At 43.2% G+C, this 15,882-nt stretch overlaps 1 protein-coding gene across 4 annotated transcripts in view; it reads right to left on the reverse strand.

The window, feature by feature from the left end:
* ARSG (arylsulfatase G) overlaps positions 1–15,882 on the reverse strand; it is a 146,846-nt gene that overhangs the window by 128,796 nt on the left and 2,168 nt on the right. The window contains exon 1 of one of the 4 annotated variants that reach the window (XM_032617939.1): positions 13,751–14,066. The exons of 1 other annotated variant lie outside the window; for it this stretch is intronic. The gene's annotated coding sequence lies outside the window, so the exon portion shown is untranslated. Of the gene's footprint in view, positions 1–13,516; positions 13,538–13,583; positions 14,067–15,882 lie in introns of those variants that run through there. 2 more of the 4 variants (XM_032617938.1, XM_032617932.1) reach the window with 2 other exon arrangements.

Consider the following 15,882-nt stretch of genomic DNA (forward strand, 5'->3'; position numbering starts at 1 on the left):
AAAATCTTTTAACTGCACTAGAGACACATAAACGTTTCCAAGACGTGTTAGTTGAACATCATTATTTCATAAATGAAAAATAAATGAATGGGGACTTCCCTGGTGGTCCAATGGTTAAGACTCCACACTCCCAATGCAGTGGGGCACGGGTTCAGTCTCTGGTTGGGGAACTAAGATCCCACATGCCACACAGCATGGCAAAAAATTAAAAAATAAATGAATGAAATGATATCCTGGTGGCCACAGAGAGATAGCTCAGCCTATCAAAAGTAATAAGTGAAAATAGTTAAGACTAACCATACGTAGTTACAGAACAGGCCTAAGAACTGCTCTAACCTGTAAGTAAACAGCACGGACTTTCCATGCCAGGAGTCTACAAAATCTTTTTCTGTAAAGGTCCAGATAGTAACTATTTAAGGCTTTGCATGCCACACAGGCTTGGTCACAACTATTCAGCTCCGCCTCTGTAGGGCGCAAACAGCCATAGACAAAATGTAAATGAATGAGCATGGCTGTCTCTATAAAAGTTTATTTTTGGATACTGAAATTTGAATTCCATAAAATTTTCACACACTATGAAATATTGTTGATTTTTTTCAGCCACACAAAAATGTAAAAATCATTATTAGTTTGCAGGCGGTCAAGAAAAGTCGGCAGTGAACTGGATTTGGCCTGTGGGCCCCAATGATCAGACAGGTACCACCAGTAGCAAAACTGTAAACTAGCTCTCCTGACTGATGGGAAAGGATCATCTTGGCCAAAGTGACCCTTAGATCACAGGTGCCAAAGATAGGAAAGATCAAACAGCTGCTAGCACATTATCAGGTTTCATTGCCTGTGATTAAAGAGATTTGGCTTCCACGTTACTGACGAAATAATTTCACTACAAATGTAGACCACTTCCCTTCCCAAAATAAAATCATTCCAGTTGTAAAAATGAGATAAGATCATGTGTTCTTTTAAGGCAAATGCATCCTTAACAGATACAGTGTTTCCAAGCTTTTGAACCAGGTTATCAATTTTCGACTCCAATAACGTGTAGGGTAGCTTTTGTACATTTATTTGCCTTTCCTTTCACTCAATACCTGGTGATAAAATATAGATTCTAACTCAGAGTTCCGTGGCCGAGTCATCCATTCAAGTCACTTGAGGTATTTATTACATTTAGATTTCTTTACTTCTCAAATATTATAAATCAGAAATGATCATGAATCCCTTCTTTTTTTTTTTCCTCTCTTCTTGGCCGCAACGCACTGCACAGCTTGCGGGATCCAGTTCCCCGACCAGGATTGAGCCCAGCCCACGGCAGTGATAGCACCGCATCCTAACCACTAGGCCACCAAAGAAGTCCCATGAATCCTTATTTTTAAAAGCTCCCAGATATGGGGTTCACTAATACGCCTAGAATTTAGAAGCCACTGCCCTTAAAATTTTAAATGGTTATGAGCATTCATTAAAACGACCAACTTAAAGACAATTCAGACATGGTACACGCTAAAAGATCACTCCTATAAGTATACATCGCACTGCAAAACGAGAAGCTGTCCTGGGTTTCAGGTTTATGGTTAATACAGGGGAGGCCTACAGTCTCCAACAGGTGGGCCAGACTCTGTTGCATAAGTAAGGAAACTAGCTCCCCCTGGTGTTCAGTGTCTGTCATGACCGCCTGAGGGTGCTGAACAAGAAAAGTGCCAAGGTCAGGAACTTGCAAAATTTCGTTTTTCACGTACGAAAAACTCTCACGGCCAAATCACAATGACCACAGTGACTATAGATCTCCTAGAGGGGAAATGGGACAGCAAAACTGATACCCCAGAACACTTTATCTATAAAGGCTTTTAAAATATAGTTCACCCAAGGTTATGGGAAAAAAATACAAATTGTTGTGGCCATGAATTTATATTATGTATCTACCTTTCCGGCAACTCAAGAAGAGAACAAGCTCGCTAACCATCCTAGCAACTTACTCCCCTAGACTTCGACCCAAACTCTACCTTCTCGACACTGGGGACTCTCTTGCTAAGTCCCCACTTCACTGCGGGTCTCCCGACTGTGTGAGGGCAGCAGGGCCATCCTAACCTGTCCTCAGCAGCAGAAGCCTGATCCTCTCCCCACATCCTACCGGCTCTGCTTGCTAAATATATCCAGAACCTGACTGCCTTTGCCAACTCCGCCAGCAGCCCTGATCCGAGTCAATGTCATCTTCGCTCCATCACTGCAATCGTCTTACAGCAGGTTTGCCCACTTCCCCTCTCCCCACACATGTACCCCAGCCCACCCTGGCCTTTGTTTTCCAGACAGAAGCCTTGTAACAATCCTTTTAAAGCATGAGTTGTACACGACCACATGCCCAAGTCTAGTACTTTCTGCCCGGCTCTTACTGCACCTGCTTTATTATTGTTCCTTGAAATCACACGCCTCAGGCCTTGGCATCTGTGGTTCCCTTTGCCTGGTCCCGCTTCCCTGAGATGTGCACATGACATGAGCCTTTAATTTGGTTCCCCCCGCAAAAGTCACCCCCCTGAGGAGGCATGCGTGAATATCCTATCCAAAACAGCACTTGTTTCTACCCCTTTACTCTGAGGTTATAAAAGTATTGTTTACTCACTTATTATCATTAAGGCATAGCAGTTTTTTGTTCACCGCTATATCCCCAAAGCTTTGAGCAGGGCCTGGCACATTGTAGGTGATGCTCCAAAAAAAATGGATGAGTTAATGAGTGCCTCATTTTTCATTGACATTTTCCAGAGGAAAAAAAAATGGTACCTATTTACGATTACACTCAAGAGTCTGGTGCTTCTACGAATCAGCTCGACGGCCTGAAAGCACGGTGCTCAAAACCTGCTGGTCCCAGGCTCGTCCCGCATTCTGTACCCCTCCCTCTCCCCTGCTTGAGTGAGTCAGAGCCCCTTAATCAGCTGCTTCTTTAACCCCGTCCTGTCTGAGGGAAGAACAGATGCCCTCAGGCGACCTACACGCACAGGAGAGGCCAAATCCAAAGCTGAACCCTAGGAGCTGTACGAACAAAGAAGAGAAAGGGAAATCTCTCCCAGCAGCCTCGGGAGCAGTGGATTAAATCTCCACAATCAACCTGATGTACCCTGCATCTGTGGAATGCCTGAATAGACAACGAATCAACCCAAAATTGAGTGGTGGACTTAGGGAGCAACAGTAGACTTGGGGTTTGCGTTCTGCATATGATTTGTTTCTGGTTTTATGTTTATCTTAGTTTAGTATTTAGAGTTTATTATCATTGGTAGATTTATTGATTTGGTTACACTCTTTTTTTTAATATTTATATATTTTTTTCTTTTTCTCTTTTTGTGAGTGTGTTTATGTACTCTTCTTTGTATGATTTTGTCTGTATAGCTTTGCTTTTACCATTTGTCCTAGGGGTTTTTTTTAGTATAGTTTTTAGTGCTTGTTATCATTGGTGGTTTTGTTTTGCAGTTTGGTTGCTCTCTTCCTTCTTTCTTTTATTACTTTTTAATTTTAATTTTTAAGTTTTTTTATTTTAATAACTTTATTTTATTTATTTTTTTCTTTCTTTCTTTCTCCCCTTTCTTCTGAGCCATGTGGCTGACAGGGTCTTAGTGCTCCGGCCCGGTGGCAGCCTGTACCTCTGAGGCAGGAGAGCAGAGTTCAGGACATTGGTCCACCAGAGACGTCCTGGCGCCATGTAATATCAAACAGCGAAAGCTCTCCCAGAGATCTCCATCTCAACGCTAAGACCCAGCTCCACTCAACGACCAGCAAGCTACAGGGCTGGACGCCCCATGCCAAACAACTAGCAAGACAGGAACACAACCCCACCCATCAGCAGAGAGGCTGCCTAAAATCATAATAAGGTCACAGACACCCCAAAACACACCACCAGATGTGGTCCTGCCCACCAGAAAGACAAGATCCAGCCTCATCCACCAGAACACAGGCACCAGTCCCCTCCACCAGGAAGCGTACACAACCCATTGAACCAACCTTACCCACTGGGGGCAGACACCAAAAACAACGGGAACTACGAACCTGCAGCTTGCAAAAAGGAGACCCCAAACACAGTAAGATAAGAAAAATGAGAAGACAGAGAAACACACAGCAGATGAAGGAGCAAGATAAAACCCACCAGACCAAACAAATGAAGAGGAAATAGGCAGTCTACCTGAAAAAGAATTCAGAGTAGTGACAGTAAAGATGATCCAAAATCTTGGAAATAGAATGGAGAAAATACAAGAAATGTTTGACAAGGACCTAGAAGAACTAAGGAGCAAACAAACAATGATGAACAACACAATAAGTGAGATTAAAATTCTCTACAAGGAATCAATAGCAGAATAACTGAGGCAGAAGAACAGATAAGTGACGTGGAAGATAAAATAGTGGAAATAGCTACCGCAGAGCAGAATAAAGAAAAAAGAATGAAAAGAATTGAGGACAATCTGAGACACCTCTGGGACAACATTAAACGCACCAACATTTGAATTATAGGGGTCCCAGAAGAAGAAGAGAAAAAGAAAGGGACTGAGAAGATATTTGAAGATATTATAGTTGAAAACTTCCCTAATATGGGAAAGGAAATAGTCAATCAAGTCCAGGAAGCACAGAGAGTCCCATACAGGATAAATCCAAGGAGAAACACGCCAAGACACATTTTAATCAAACAATCAAAAATTAAATACAAAGACAAAATATTAAAAGCAGCAAGGGAAAAACATCAAATAACATACAAGGGCATCTCCATAAGGTTAACAGCTGATCTTTCAGGAGAAAATCTGCAAGCCAGAAGGGAGTGGCAGGACATATTTAAAGTGATGAAAGGGAAAAACCTACAACCAGGATTACTCTACCCAGCAAGGATCTCCTTCAGATTCCACAGAGAAATTAAAATCTTGACAGACAAGCAAAAGCTAAGAGAATTCAGGACCACCAAACCAGCTTTACAACAAATGCTAAAGGAACTTCTCTAGGCAGGAAACACAAGAGAAGGAGAAGACCTACAACAACAAACCCAAAACAATTAAGAAAATGGGAATAGGAACATACATATCGATAACTGCCTTAAATGTAAATGGATTAAATGCTCCAGCCAAAAGACACAGACTGGCTGAGTGGATACAAAAACAAGACCTGGAGATTGGTTCAAGATGGCGGAGTAGAAGGACGTGCTCTCACTCCCTCTTTCGAGAACACCAGAATCACAACTAACTGCTGAAGAGTCATCGACAGGAAGACACTGGAACTCACCAAAAAAGATACCCCACATCCAAGACAAAGGAGAAGCCACAATGAGACGGTAGAAGGGGTGCTATCACAATATAACCAAATCCCATAACTGCTGGGTGGGTGACTCACAAACTGGAGAACACTTATACCACAGAAGTCCACCCACTGGAGTGAAGGTTCTGAGCCCCACGTCAGGCTTCCCAACCTGGGGGTCTGGCAGTGGGAGGAGGAATTCCTAGAGAATCAGACTTTGAAGACTAGTGGGATTTGATTTCAGGACTTCAACAGGACTGGGGGAAACAGAGACTCCACTCTTGGAGGGCACACACAAAGTAGTGTGCACATCGGGACCCAGGGGAGGGAGCAGTGAACCCAGGGGAGACTGAACCAGACCAACCTGCTAGTGTTGGAGGGTCTCCTGCAGAGGCGGGGGGTGGCTGTGGCTCACGTGGGGACAAGGATACTGGCAGCAGAAGTTCTGGGAAGTACTCCTTGCCGTGAGCCCTCCCAGAGTCCACCATTAGCCCCACCAAAGAGCCTGGGTAGGCTCCAGTGTTGGGTCGCCTCAGGCCAAACAACCAACAGGGAGGGAACCCAGCCCCACCCATCAGCAGACAAGCGGATTAAAGTTTTACTGAGCTCTGCCCACCAGAGCAACAGCCAGCTCTACCCACCACCAGTCCCTCCCATCAGGAAACTTCCACAAGCCTCTTAGATAGCCTCATGCACCAGAGGGCAGACAGCAGAAGCAAGAAGAACTACAATGCTGCAGCCTGTGGAACAAAAACCACATTCACAGCAAGACAGATAAAATGAAAAGGCAGAGGACTATGTACCAGAAGAAGGAACAAGATAAAACCCCAGAAAAACAACTAAATGAAGTGGAGATAGGCAACCTTCCAGAAAAAGAATTCAGCAGAATGATAGTGAAGATGATCCAGGACCTCGGAAAAATGATGGAGGCAAAGATCGAGAAGATGGAAGAAATGTTTAACAAAGATCTAGAAGAATTACAGAACAAACAAACAGAGATGAACAATACAATAACTGAAATGAAAACTACACTAGAAGGAATCAATAGCAGAATAACTGAGGCAGAAGAACAGATAAGTGACCTGGAAGACAGAGTGGTGGAATTCACTGCTGCGGAACAGAATAAAGAAAAAAGAATGAAAAGAAATGAAGACTGCCAGAGACCTCTGGGACAACATTAAACGCAACAACATTCGCATTATAGGGGTCCCAGAAGGAGAAGAGAGAGAGAAAGGACCCGAGAAAATATGTGAAGAGATTACAGTTGAAAACTTCCCTAACATGGGAAAGGAAATAGCCACCCAAGTCCAGGAAGTGCAGGGAGTCCCATACAGGATAAACCCAAGGAGAAACACGCCAAGACACATAGTAATCAAATTGGCAAAAATTAAAGACAAAGAAAAATTATTGAAAGCAGCAAGGGAAAAACAACAAATAACATAAAAGGGAACTCCCATGAGGTTAACAGCTGATTTCTCAGCAGAAACTCTACAAGCCAGAAGGGAGTGGCATGATATACTTAAAATGATGAAAGGGAAGAACCTACAACCAAGATTACTCTACTGGGCAAGGATCTCATTCAGATTTGATGGAGAAATCAAAAGCTTTACAAACAAACAAAAGCTAAGAGAATTCAGCACCACCAAACCAGCTCTACAAGAAATGCAAAAGGAACTTCTCTAAGTGGGAAACACAAGAGAAGAAAAGTACCTACAAAAACAAACCCAAAATAATTAAGAAAATGGTAATAGGAACATACATATCAATAATTACCTTAAACGTGAATGGATTAAATGTTCCAACCAAAAGACACAGGCTTGCTGAATGGATACAAAAACAAGACCCATATATATGCTGTCTACAAGAGACCCACTTCAGACCGAGGGACACAAACAGACTGAAACTGAGGTGATGGAAAAAGATATTCCATGCAAACGGACAACAAAAGAAAGCTGGAGTAGCAATACTCACATCAGATAAAATAGATTTTAAAATAAAGAATGTTACAAGAGACAAGGAAGGACACTACATAATGATCAAGGGATCAATCCAAGAAAAAGGTATAACAATTATAAATATATATGCACCCAACATAGGAGCACCTCAATAGATAAGGCAACTGCTAACAGCTCTAAAAGAGGAAATCGACAGTTATACAATAGTAGTGGGGGACATTAACACCTCACTTACACCAATGGACAGATAATCCAAACAGAAAATTAATAAGGAAAGACAAGCTTTAAATGGTACAACAGACCAGATAGATTTAATTGATATTTATAGGACATTCCATCCAAAAACAACAGACTACATTTTCTTCTCAAGTGTGCACAGAACATTCTCCAGGATAGATCACATCTTGGGTCACAAATCAAGCCTCAGTAAATGTAAGAAAATTGAAATCATATCAAGCATCTTTTCTGACCACAACGCTACAAGATTAGAAATGAATTACAGGGGAAAAAACATAAAAAAACACAAACACATGGAGGCTAAACAATACGTTACTAAATAACCAAGAGATCACTAAAGAAATCAAAGAGGAAATCAAACAATACCTACAGACAAATGACAATGAAAACATGACGATCCAAAACCTATGGGATGCAGCAAAAGCAGTTCTAAGAGGGAAGTTTATAGCTATACAAGCCTACCTCAAGAAACAAGAAAAATCTCAAATAAACAATCTAACCTTACACCTAAAGGAACTAGAGAAAGAAGAACAAACAAAACCCAAAGTTAGCAGAAGGAAAGAAATCATAAAGATCAGAGCAGAAATAAATGAAATAGAAACAAAGAAAACAATAGCAAAGATCAATAAAACTAAAAGCTGGTTCTTTGAGAAGATAAACAAAATTGATAAATCATTAGCTAGATTCACCAAGAAAAAGAGAGGACTCAAATCAGTAAAATTAGAAATGAAAAAGGAGAAGTTACAACAGACACCGCAGAAATACAAAGCATCCTAAGAGAATACTACAAGCAACTCTATGCCAATAAAATGGACAACCTGGAAGAAATGGAGGTATAACCTTCCAAGACTGAACCAAGAAGAAATAGAAAATATGAACACACCAATCACAAGTAACGAAATTGAAACTGTGATTAAATATCTTCCAACAAACAAAAGTCCAGGCCCAGATGGCTTCACAGGTGAATTCTATCAAACATTTAGAGAAGAGCTAACACCCAACCTCCTCAAACTCTTCCAAAAAATTGCAGAGGAAGGAAAACTCCCAAACTCATTCTATGAGGCCACCATCACCCTGATACCAAAACCAGACAAAGATACTACAAAAAAAGAAAATTACAGACCAATATCACTGGTGAACACAGATGCAAAAATCCTCAACAAAACACTACCAAACAGAATCCAACAACACATTAAAAGGATCATACACCATGATCAAGTGGGATTTATCCCAGAGATGCAAGGATTCTTCAATATAGGCAAGTCAATCAATGTGATACATCATATTAACAAACTGAAGGAGAAAAACCACATGATCATCTCGAGAGATGCAGAAAAAGCTTCTGGGGCTGCCCTGGTGGCACAGTGGTTGAGAGTCCGCCTGCCGATGCAGGGGACATGGGTTCGTGCCCCGGTCCGGGAAGATCCCACATGCCGCGGAGCAGCTGGGCCCGTGAGCCGTGGCCGCTGAGCCTGCACGTCCAGAGCCTGTGAGAGGCCAAAACAGTGAGAGGCCTGCGTACCGCACAAAAAAAAAAAAAAAGCTTCTGACAAAATTCAACACCCATTTATGATAAAAACTCTCCAGAAAGTGGGCATAGAGGGAACCTACTTCAACATGATAAAGGCCATATACGACAAACCCAGAGCAAGCATCATTCTCAATGGTGAAAAACTGAAAGCATTTCCTCTAAGATCAGAAACAAGACAAGGATGTCCACTCTCACCACTATTATTCAACATAGTTTTGGAAGTCCTAGCCACGGCAATCAGAGAAAAAAAAGAAATAAAAGGAATCCAAATTGGAAAAGAAGAAGTAAAACTGTCACTGTTTGCAGATGACATGATACTATACATAGAGAATCCTAAAGATGCCACCAGAAAACTACTAGAGCTAATCAATGAATTTGCTAAAGTTGCAGGATACAAAATTAACACACAGAAATCTCTTGCATTCCTATACACTAATGATGAAAAATCTGAAAGAAAAATTAAGGAAACACTCCCACTTACCAATGCAACAAAAAGAATAAAATACCTAGGAATAAACCTACCTAGGGAGACAAAACACCTGTATGCAGAAAACTATAAGACACTGATGAAGGAAAGTAAAGATGATACAAACAGATGGAGAGATATATCATGTTCTTGGATTGGAAGAATCAATACTGTGAAAATGACTCTACTACACAAAGCAATCTACAGATTCAATGCAATCCCTATCAAATTACCAATGGCATTTTTTACAGAACTAGAACAAAATATCTTGAAATTTGTATGGAGACACAAAAGACCCTGAATAGCCAAAGCAGTCTTGAGGGAAAAAAATGGAGCTGGAGGAATCAGACTCCCTGACTTCAGACTATACTGCAAAGCTACAGTAATCAAGACAATATGGTACTGGCACAAAAACAGAAATATAGATCTATGCAACAGGATAGAAAGTCCAGAGATAAACCCACACACCTATGCTCAACTAATCTATGACAAAGGAGGCACGGATACACAATGGAGAAAAGACAGTTTCTTCAATAAGTGATGATGGGAAAACTGGACAGCTACATGTAAAAAAATGAAATTAGAACACTCCCTAACACCATACACTATAAAAATAAACTCAAAATGGATTAGAGACCTAAATGTAAGACTGGACACTATAAAACTCTTAGAGGAAAACATAGGAAGAACACTCTCTGACATAAATCACAGCAAGATCTTTTTTGATCCACCTCCTAGAGTAATGGAAATAAAAACAAAAATAAACAAATGGGACCTAATGAAACTTAAAAGCTTTTGCACATTAAAGGAAACCATAAACAAGACGGAAAGACAACCCTCAGAATGGGAGAAAATATTTGCAAATGAATCATCAGACAAAGGATTAATCTCCAAAATATATAAACAGCTCATGCAGCTCAATATTAAAAAAACAAACAACCCAATGCAAAAATGGGCAGAAGACCTAAATAGACATTTCTCCAAAGAAGACATACAGATTGCCAACAAACACATGAAGAGCTGCTCAACATCATTAATTATTAGAGAAATGCAAATCAAAACTACAATGAGGTATCACCTCACACCAGTTAGAATGGGCATCATCAGAAAATCTACAAACAAATGCTGGAGAGGCTGTGGAGAAAAGGGAACCCTCTTGCACTGTTGGTGGGAATGTAAATTGATACAGCCACTATGGAGAACAGTATGGAGGTTCCTTTAAAAACTAAAAATAGAACTACCATAGGACCCAGCAATCCCACTATTGGGCGTATACCCTGAGAAAACCATAATTCAAAAAGACACATGCACCCCAGTGTTCACTGCAGCACTATTAACAATAGCCAGGTCATGGAAGCAACCTAAATGTCCACTGACAGATGAATGGATAAAGAAGATGTGGCAATGGAATATTACTCAGCCATAAAAAGAAATGAAATTGAGTTATTTGTGGCGAGGTGGATAGACCTAGAGTCTGTCATACAGAGTGAAGTAAGTCAGAAAGAAAAAAACAAATACCATATGCTAACACATATATATGGAATCTAAAAAAAAAAAAAAGATTATGAAGAACCTAGGGGCAGGACAGGAATAATGACGCAGATGTAGAGAATGGACTTGAGGACACAGGGAGGGGGAAGGGTAAGCTGGGACGAAGTGAGAGAGTGGCACGGACATATATACACTACCAAATGTAAAACAGATAGCTAGTGGGAAGCAGCCGCATAGCACAGGGAGATCAGCTCAGTGCTTTGTGACCACCTAGAAGGGTGGGATAGGGAGGGTGGGAGGGAGACGCAAGAGGGAGGAGATACGGGGATATACGTATACGTATAGCTGATTCATTTTGTTATATAGCAGACACACACCACTGTAAAGCAATTATACTCCAATAAAAATGTTAAAAAAAAAAAAAAAAAGCCCTGCTGGTCCAGGGACTTCCCTGGTGGCGCAGTGGTTAAGGATCCACCTGCCAATGCAGGGGACACAGGTTCGAGCCCTGGTCCGGGAAGATCCCACATGCCACAGAGCAACTAAGCCCGTGTGCCACAACTACTGAGCCCACATGCCACAGCTACTGAAGCCCACGCACCTAGAGCCCGTGCTCCATAACTAGAGAAGCCACCGCAATGAGAAGCTGGCGCACCATAACAAAGAGTAGCCCCCGCTCACCACAAGTGGAGAAAGCCCCGCACAGCAATGAAGACCCAACGCAGCCAAAAATAAATTAAACTAACTAAATAAATTTGTTCAAAAAAAAAACCCTGCTGGTCCAACATCTGAGATGGGTGTCAAAGGGCAGTAAGGTCCTATATGGGCAGGTCAGCTCTGAGGAAGAAAACATAAATCCATCAGAGACTAAACAAACAGTGGGAAGAAATCACCACTAGGGTAGGTATGTCAGTCTTCAGTATCTGCTGGTTCCACATCTGAGGAGCCACCCAACTGAGGATTGAAAACATCTGGGAAAAAAAGCTTCCAGAAAGTTCCAAAAATCAAAACTTGAATTTCCCACATGCCTGGCAACTATTTAAATAGCATTTACATTGTATTTACAATTCTTTATATTGTATCAGGTATTATAAGTGATCTAGGGATGATTTAAGGTATACTGGAGGATGTGCATAGGTAATATACAAATACTACACCATTTGGTATCAGGGACTTGAGCATCCACAGATTTTGGTATTGGGGGCCGGGGGCAGGTCCTAGAACCAATCCTCCTGCAGATACAGGGAGCCTGAATGCGAACGGAATGCTGTGAGTTTGAACATACACTGCTGGTGTAGAATTTGTTTTAACTTAACCTATTTTCCAGCAGACTTTTTTTTCATGATGCCTCCCCGCTCACCCGCAATGGACCGCACACAGCTTGTGGGATCTTAGTTCCCTGACCCCAGGCCCTTGGCGGCAAAAGCACAGTCCTAACCACTGGACCGCCAGGGACTTCCCTCACAATGCTTTTTTTTTTTTCCCCCAGTGGCTCAACTGGTAGCAAGTGCTTTTCTATATATTGAGCCTCTGTTTTTTTTTGGTGCTCAAGCAAAGCACTGTGATTTCTCTGACTTTGAGCAACCCCAGATGGCCCAACTTGAATAGAAAAGAGGTTGAAAGAAAGTTTAATCTTATAAGCTCTTCTCTAAACAATGTGAAAAAAACTGGTTAGGTGCCTGGCTTGTGGTATTTTACTTCTTATGAGGTCACACAGCACAGTGACCACAAAGCAGAACCTGAAATTGGGGAGACCTGGTCCCATTTTTGCCATCGGTGTAACTAACTACACAGGAGTTTACTTCGCTACTGCGGGCTTGTTTGCACATTAATACTTCCCAACTCTGCTTTCCAAAAGTGGAAAGGACGCACCAGGCCCTTCGCAATGGGAGGAGACAGTAAAAACTCCATCCGCCACAGGGAAAAACCGCAAGGCCCCTAGGCAAATCTACAGGGAATCCAGAGGCCCTTACAGTGTTCCCCACCTTTCAGCCTGAATGTGAACCCTCTCTGTACACACTGTCTGAAGACCCCGTGACCTTTTTCCTTTCAAAGCCTCACTCCCTTGTTACTTCAGCTTCACAGGGAGATCTTTGCATGCGGACTAGAAATCGGTCCGAACTGAGCTCCGCCCCGTCCAATACAGCAGCCAGGACCCGTGGGACCTGCTGACCACTTGAAATGCGGCCAATGGGAACTGAGAGGCGCTGCCCCAGTAAAATACACGCGGAATTTGAAGACTTAGTAGGTGAAAATAATGTGAAGTGAGGTAAGTCAGAGAAAGACTGATGCTGTATGCCATCACATACACATGGGCTTTACCAGAGCAGAACTGATACAAACAGGGAAGAGAATGGTAGTTATCAGGGGTTGGGGGAGGGCGAACAGGAGCGAAGGTTTAAGGATCCAAATTCTCAACCAGTAGATAAATAAATCCTGAAGATGAGTGCACAGTACCGGGATGACACAGACAACAATACCGTATTATAAACATCAAACCTGCCAGGAGACTAGGTCTTATTTATTCCCAGACACACACACACACATACACACACGCAAGGAATGTAAAATATGTAAGTCTTATACCCATCACCCGTTGGTAATATTCTGGACGTACTGGAGCACGCAGACTACACGATTACATTAATTTCACCTGCTTCTCTCTGCACGCGCTCACGGGGCTCCTAGAAACATGCCCTGCCACAGTGGCTCGTGTTACACCGGCGGGAGCCGCTCTGATCACCCATCTGAGCCGAAGCAAGGAATGAGGTTAAGGCTCCACAGGCCTCGGCACCGCTGGGTCCGCACGGATGCACTCACGGCTCTGCGCCCGCGTCCCTCGCCCGCCGGCCTCCAGCCCCGCCTGTGGCCCACGTGGCTGCGCTGCGCTCGGTCGTCCGGTCCCGCAGAAGGGAGGCCCGTTGCGCCCCGCGGTCCGGTCGGTCCGGACGGGGGAGCCCCGGGCGGAAGCTGCCGGGAGCTTCCTGCGGGGGAGAGGGAGGAGGAAGGAGAGGGGGAGGAGGGAGGTCGGGGGACCAGGATGGGAGCGCGCTCGTTCGCGGCGCGGGCATCTCTGCTGCGGGGCCGGGGCCGGGGCCGCGCTCGGCTTCCCGCTTTAGTCTCTGCGGCCTGAACTGAAAACGTAACCCTACCCTTGCCCCGAGAGACACTGCTGAGTCCCTGGGCACCACCGTGAACGCTCCAGATTCACTGTTTTCTAGAATGGTGTTCACCCGTGGAAAACTACTCTCTTTACTCCCAAATACCTTGTTCCTTCAGCACTTGCAGAGCAAAAGCTGCATAGGTTTCTGTTTGTCACTAAGTGAAAATCATTCTTAAAAACTACAAAGATTTACCTACAGTGTATAAATTTAGTTGCAGGAAACAAATTATCTAACTTAACCCTAAGAAATGTTCCAAAAGTAAATGCAATGCAATAATCGGTTATACATACTTCAGTGATGATTTCTGAGTTAAGCGTCCATGACCTAAAACTTCTGCTCATCCAGCTTGTGACAAGAGTGAATGATTTGTTCCAATAGACCTTTTTCCTGGTCTCACCGTGCAAAGGCGGTGCAAACAGGCTTCTATCTTGACCAAATAACTGTAACCCCCACTGACACACACAGCCAAATCTGAGTTCCTTTAGGCTTGTAACTAACGCTGACCTACACGACTAAAGCTGTGCTTACCCTGTAGGAAAAGGAAAGAAAACTGGACGGAATGGAGAAGAGTTAAAAGCGCATGACTCCAGGAAGATACACAACCCGTAATACAATCCACAAAAGTCCACGCTGCACTGGGTTCTCTCTGCAGTATTAGAATGACCAAGCGTCTGCCCTCCAGTTAGTTTTAACGGCAAACCACCATTTTCTAAATGACTCAGGGAGGTTTAATCGAGTAGGAGAGTGAATGGAAGAGAAACCGTTGGTTCGGTTCTAAAATGTGCTTTAAATCATACTGCAATAAATAATAAATGAAAGGATTTAGGCATCAAAGTTAAAAAATTACCTTTAGTTTCACCCTCAAGATTAAAGGAGAAGTGGGAATCTGCTGGGCATGCAGTCATGTGATTTGCTCTAATTTCTAGATTTCCAGGAGACTCGGATCCAGCTGAGGCAGGCTCTCCGGCTCTCAGGTCTGAGGTCTTCGCCCTGTTCCCCACGGTGGGAATCCAGCCCATGTTCCCAGCCGGACAGGCTGTCGTGGGCATTCCTAGCACACCCACGGGGAACCCCACCCGGCGCTCTCACTCAAAGAAACAATGCAACAGAAAAAGTGCAACACTCACAACCGTAAGGACCAGTATGTAAGAGGGAAGAACCAACCTGACTCCATACTGGATCTGTGTCTTTCACTTTAACCTTCCTGTTCTGCCACTTTGCTATCATTTAAGAATGTTGCCTAGAGCCTGAAATATACAGAAGAGCCCATTCTCAAGGCTCTGACCTTGAAGCGTGTAACACTTTTCCATTCATATACAGAGGAAAATATACAGAAGAGCCCATTCTCAAGGCTCTGACCTTGAAGCGTGTAACACTTCTCCATTCATATCCAGAGGAAAAGCTGCAGAAGAGAATAACATTTGTCTGGTTGGAGGTTCACAGGACCATCCTGACCTGACCTAAGGGGACAGCTGCAAGAACAAAGGATGCTGACACCAAGAAGTCTGCAACAACCAACCACGGCCGCGCCCCTTTTAGTATAAAAGCCTGAATTCTACCAACCACATCCCCGCCCCTTTTAGTTTAAAAGCCTGAATTCTAACTCCTTTGGGACACTAGTCTACCATCTTCTCGGTCTGCTGGCTTTCCGAATAAGGTCACTATTCCTTGCCCCCAAAACTTGACTTACTGGCCTGCCATGCTGGCCAGCGGGACAAGCTTGGACTCCGTGACAACTACAACAAATCATCTGCAAGACCCCTCACAAAGGGCTCTCTCTGAAAGCTG

Source organism: Phocoena sinus, chromosome 20 (genome assembly GCF_008692025.1).
Source record: "Phocoena sinus isolate mPhoSin1 chromosome 20, mPhoSin1.pri, whole genome shotgun sequence".
Taxonomy (NCBI): Eukaryota; Metazoa; Chordata; class Mammalia; order Artiodactyla; family Phocoenidae; genus Phocoena; species Phocoena sinus.